The following is a 6,330-nucleotide window of genomic DNA, read 5'->3' on the forward strand; positions in this document are numbered from 1 at the left end:
GTGATAGCGATAGTGATAGTGGTGATTACAGTGATAGTGATAGTGATGGTGGTGGTGCTGGTTATCTGATGGTGATAGTGATAGTGATGGCGGTGATTATAGTGATGGTGATAGTGAAGGTGGTGATGGTGATGGTGGTGATGGTGATGATGATGGTGTTGGTGATGATGCTGATAGTGATGGTGATGATGGTGATGATGGTGTTGGTGATGATGCTGATAGGGATGGTGATGATGGTGATGGTGACAGTGATGGTGATGATGGTGTTGGTGATAGTGATGGTGGTGATGGTGATGATGGTGTTGGTGATGATGGTGATGGGACAGTGATGGTGGTGATGGTGATGATAGTGATGGTGATGGTGACGGTGATGGTGGTAATGGTGATGATGGTGATGATGGTGATGGTGATAGTGATGGTGGTAATGGTGATGATAGTGATGATGGTGATGGTGATAGTGATGGTGATAGTGATGATGGTGATGGTGATGATGGTGTTGGTGATAGTGATGGTGGTAATGGTGACGATGGTGATGATCATGATGGTGATGGTGACAATGATGGTGGTGACGATGATGGTGATAGTGATGGTGGTGATGATGATGCTGATATAAAGTTTCCATCCGTTTACCATTATGTGAGATATCCTACTTTTTCTTCTTCTCTCTGGCACCTCGGTCCCCTTAAGTCTATTGACATTTTCTTATTCTCACTCATAGCTCTTTGGCTTTCATGGGAAGCCTGTAGTCTCCTGTGCAGTGGAGAAAGGTAAGGTAATAGGCAGGATGCTACTCCTGTGGTGAGCACCAGGAGGAAGTGTCCAGGTTTCAGAGCTGAAGTTGTTGGCAGCTCCCATGTTCAGGGATGGGGGAAATCTCCCAGTCCTCTCATCCCACAGAGCTCTCACACTGTATTAGTCTGTTTTCTCACTGCTGATAAAGACATACCCGAGACTGGGCAATTTACAAAAGAAAGAGGTTTAATGGACTCACAGTTCTACATGGCTGGGGAGGCCTCGCAATCATGGTGGAAGGTGAAAGGCGCTTTTTACATGGCGGCAGACAAGAGAAGAATGAGAGCCAAATGAAAGAGGTCTCCCCTTATAAAACCATCAGATCTTGTGAGACTTATTCACTACCACGAGAATAGTCTGGGGGAATCATGGGGGAAATCACCCCCACGATTCAATTCTCTCTCACTGGGCCCCTCCCACAACACAAGGGAATCATGGGAGCTACAATTAAAGTTGAGATTTGGGTGGGGACACAGCCAAACCGTATCACCCACATTCTCCCCAGGCCAGACAGGCCCTACTGGGACCTCATAAGGAGACTGCATGCATGGGACCCAAGGGGACCCTGTCCTCTTGGGAATCCCAGAGTCCTGGGCCCTATACCAGGCCTCTGAGTTCCTGATCCCCTCACTGCTGGCCCACTGGAGAATGAGAGTCCCTGTGGCTGCTTCCTTTCCTAGAAATTTCAGGTGAGCTCACTGTATCACATGAAGGTGTCAGGCCCTGCCGTCGGACTCCCCCTTAGCTCAGGAGGTGGAACTGAACACAAGTTGGGAGGAACATTCAGTCTACTCCTCCTACTCTCTACCAACTTTTTTAACAGCTGGTAGACCAAGAAAGCATGTCTGTGGGCCATCTGTTTATATGTTTTAGTCTTGCATATTCTTTTTAGGAATAATATGTTATTTTGTTCGTTTTTTGAAACACAGTCTTGCTCTGTTGCCCAGGCTGGAGTGCGATCTCAGCTCACCGCAACCTCTGCCTCCTAGGTTCAAGCGATTCTCCTGCCTCAGTCGCCCGAGTAGCATGTGCCACCACGCCCAGCTAATTTTTGTATTTTTAATAGAGACAAGGTTTCACCATGTTGACCTGGCTGGTCTTGAACTCCTCACCTCAGGTGATCTGCCCGCCTCGGCTTCCCAAAGTGCTAGGATTACAGGCGTGAGCCACCGCACCTGGCCAGGAATAATGTGTTATTGCACTTATATTTAGTACCTTAATTTATTTAACCAGACCACCTCCCAGGTTTTAAGTTTTAATATCATACCATACAATGTCTTTCCTTACAGATTCTTCACCATCCTGCCATTATTATTCTAAATTTGCAATACCCGATTCCCAAAGCTCCACGATTATAATAGTAACAATATTACCATTTACTGAGTGCCTGCTATGTGCTAAGGCTCAGTGCTAGGACCTTATATGTATTACTTTATTTAATATGTAGTACAGCTTTATTTTCATCCTGATTTTACAGACAAGAAAACTAAGTCTCAGAGATATTATATGACTTGTTCAAGGTCGCACAGCTAGTAGGTGATGGAGGCAAACTTCAAAGTTCTCGTGTTTTTCTCCATCCCATTATACACAGAGAATGCTGTGTGTCTGGCTTCCAGTTCGAGGTTTGCCATATACTAACCCTACTTCTCTTGCCAGGCAAGGTTAGCTGCCTGGATTCAGCTCCTTCTAAGGCAGTCACCTCTCCCTCCCAGCAGTGCAGAGAGGACAAATGAGATCATGCACCTGTAAGCACTTTAAAACTTTTAGCATGGGACCGGGCACCGTGACTCATGCCTGTAATCCCAGCACTTTGGGAGGCTGAGGCAGGCGGATCATGAGGTCGGGAGATCGAGACCATCCTGGCTAACACGGTGAAACGCTGTCTCTACTAAAAACTACAAAAAATTAGCTGGGCGTGGTGGCAGGCGCCTGTAGTCCCAGCTACTCAGGACTTTTAGCATGTCATACAAACAGAAGGGATAATTAAGAGATTATTGTGGAGTATGCAGATAACCTTATTTATTTCAAGCACCTGAGCCCATCTACACATGTGGAGATGTCCAGAGACCCGCTCAAATCCTCAAATCAAATATTCCCAACAGCACAATCATTTCTCCCATAAAATGCCATAATGTCATTTAAAAATGTAAGTAACTCTTGGTCGGGCATGGTGGCTCACGCCTGTAATCCCAGCACTTTGGGAGGTTGAGGCAGGTGGATCACTTGAGGTACGAAGTTTGAGACCAGCCCGGCCAACATGATAAAACCCCATTTCTACCAGAATACAAAAATTAGCCGAGCATGGTGGCACATGCGTGTAATCCCAGCTACTCGGGAAGCTGAGGCAGGAGAATCACTTGAACCTTGGAGGTGGAGGCTATAGTGAGCCGAGATCGCACCACTGCACTCCAAGCTGGGCAATAGAGCGAGGCTCTATCTCAAAAAATGAATGTTGAATGAATAAATAAATAAAAAAATAAATAAATAACTCTTTAAAATGTTTAATGATTACATAAACAAGGCATAAAGCTATTCATAAAGATTTTTTTAAAAAAAGAGACAGAGTCTTGCTCTGTTGTTCAGGCTGGTGTGCAACGGTCCAGTCATAGCTCACCGCAGCCTCAAATTCCTGGACTCAAGCAGCCCTCCCATCTCAGCCTGCCACCATGCCTGGTTTATTTATAAGGATTTAAAGTTATTTGTGAATGAGCACTTGCTGAAAGTGTTTTGTGAATCAGTTTCTTTCTTAATTTCTTAAAGCTGAATGAGGAGCCAAAAACCTGTTCTGAATCCCAGTCCAATCTTTAGTGGTTCAAAATTCCCTATTTCTGTCTCAGAAACATTGCTTTCTTTGGATTCTCCCATTTCTCCTCCCTTCTATTTCAATACTGGTGTTTGGCCTTTTTTTTTTTTTTTTTTTTTTTTTTGAGACAGAGTCTTGCTCTGTTGCCCAGGCTGGAGTGCAGTGGTGTGATCTCAGCTCACTGCCACTTTGGCCTCCTGGGATCAAGCAAGTCCCATGCCTCAGCCTCCCAAGTAACTGGAATTACAGGCGTCCACCACCACGCCTGGCTAATTTTGGTATTTTTAATAGAGATGGAGGTTTTACCATGTTGGCCAGGCTGGTCTCAAACTCCTGGCCTCAAGTGATCCGCCCGCCTCAGCCTCACAAAGTGCTGGGATTACAGGTGTGAGCTACCATGCCAGGCCTAGTATTTGGCCTTCCTCTTTTTTTTTTTTTTTTTTTTTTTTTTTTGAGGCAGAGTTTTGCTCTTGTTGCCCAGGTTGGAGTGCAATGGCATGATCTCAGCTCACTGTAACCTCCGCCTCCCAGGTTCAATCAATTCTCCTATCTCAGCCTCCCAAGTAGCTGGGATTAGAGGTGCCCGCTACCATATCCATCTAAGTTTTGTATTTTTTAGTAGAGACATGGTATCACCATGTTGGTCAAGCTGGTCCTGAACTCCTGACCTTGGGTAATCCGTCTGCCTCAGCCTCCCAAAGTGCTGGGATCACAGGCATGAGCCACTGCGCCCAGCTGTATTTGGCCTCCTATGGGAGGTCATTTCCACAAACAAGCAAGACTTTCTAATTATTTTTCAAGGATTACAAAGTTTTGACTCATAAGTGATATAAATTCATACCATGATTTGTAGTATTTGTAGCAAATGACAAATGATACATATTATGTGCATTCAGGGTCACCAGGGAGTTTTTGTTTGGTTTTGGTTTTGAAACAAGGTCTTGCTCTGTTGCCTAGGCTGGAGTACAGTGGCATGATCATAGCTCACTGCACCCTTGACCTCCTGGGCTTAAGTGATCCTCCCACCTCAACATCCCAAAGTGCTGGGATTGTAGTTGTGAGTCACCATGCCCAGCCTTCCAGGGAGTTTAGATCTGTGACTAAGCAAAAAGAACAAATCTGGAGGCATCACTTTACCTGACTTCAAACTATACTATAAGGTTATAGTCACGAAAACAGCATGGTAGTAGTATAAAAATAGGCACAGAGACCAATGGAACAGAATAAAGAACCCAGAAATAAAGCCAAATACTTACAGCCAACTGATCTTCAACAAAGCAAATAAAAATATAGTGGGGAAAGGGCAGCCTATTCTACAAACGGTGCTGAGATAATTGGCAAGACACATGTAGAAGAATAAAACTGAATCCTCCTCTCTCACCTTATACAAAAATCAACTCAGGATAGATCAAAGACTTAAATCTACAACCTGAAATAGTAAACATTCTAGAAGATAACATCGGAAACACCCTTCTAGACGTTGGCTTGGGCAAAGACTTTGTGACCAAGAACCCAAAAGCAAATGCAACAAAAACAAAATAGACGGGACTTAAATTAAAAAGTTTCTGCACTGCAAAAGAAATAATCAGCATAGTTAACAGACACCGCACAGAGATTGGACTTTGGGGACTGAGGGGAAAAGTGGGGGGTGGCAAGAGATAAAAGACTACACATTGGACTAGGCGCGGTGGCTCATGCCTGTAATCTTAAGGGATACTTGAGTTCCTTCTAGGAGGTTCTGATTTAGTAGATCTGGGACAGGCAGGAATCTGTAATCAGCTGATCTTTATCAAGAGCTGATTTGGGGATGGTTCACGTGCTAAGTGTTTTGTAAGGTCGTGTTCTCAGTTTATATCTTCATGACGATTTGAGCAATGTCAAGGCATGACCAATGCCATTGTTAACACCCCCGGTTTTACAGGTGAGGAAATTGAAGCTAAGAACATCAAAAAGGGTGGGGAGGTGGGGGAAGCTGCTAAAAAAAGTTATGCAACTAGTACACCTAGTCGACTGGAGATTCCAACTCAGGCCCAGCAACTCCAGACCCCACTCTCTCAACCACTGTGCGACATAAGACTTTTGGGGGAGCTTCTGGTGATTTTAGGGGTTAGTCAGTCAGCTTTTCGCAAAGCCTCCTAGAGGCCCATACCACTCTCAAAGGGTGCATGTGTTTGAAATTTATGGCCCATCCCCCTCCAGTGTTTCTGGAAGGAAAACAGAGTAGAAACAAGATCATCGGAAGGAATACGACGAACAGCTGAACCTCTTATCAGCCTTTCCCAGCCTTTGGACTATTCCGCGAGGTCCTGGTCTCACAGGCGGACTCAATCTGGGAACTAAGGGAGAATCCTTCTGTACACCTGGCACTTCTCGTCACGCCCCGTCCCCCGAACACCCAATCCCAAACCCGTTGGGCATGACTGACGTCCACTCAGAGCAATTATAATTGGCCATGGAGGACGGTCGCTCCGCCTCCCGAGCGACCCCGCCTCCCTTTCATTCTGAAAGAAAGAACCTCAGCCTGGGCGTCCAATGAGAAGCGCCTTCACCTCAAAGATCCCGCCTCTTTCGGCGTCGACCCCGCCCCGAGGCCGGAAGGGACGCCCGCCTCCCTTGGCGAGATGAGCCAATCGGAGGGCTCTCGCGGCCAGATAGACGGCAGCCGGCCCAATCCGCCGGGCCTCACGCGGCGCCGACCCGCCCCTCCGCCGGGCCCGAGTGGCGGCCGGGCGACG

Source organism: Piliocolobus tephrosceles, chromosome 8 (genome assembly GCF_002776525.5).
Source record: "Piliocolobus tephrosceles isolate RC106 chromosome 8, ASM277652v3, whole genome shotgun sequence".
In the NCBI taxonomy this organism is placed as follows: domain Eukaryota; kingdom Metazoa; phylum Chordata; class Mammalia; order Primates; family Cercopithecidae; genus Piliocolobus; species Piliocolobus tephrosceles.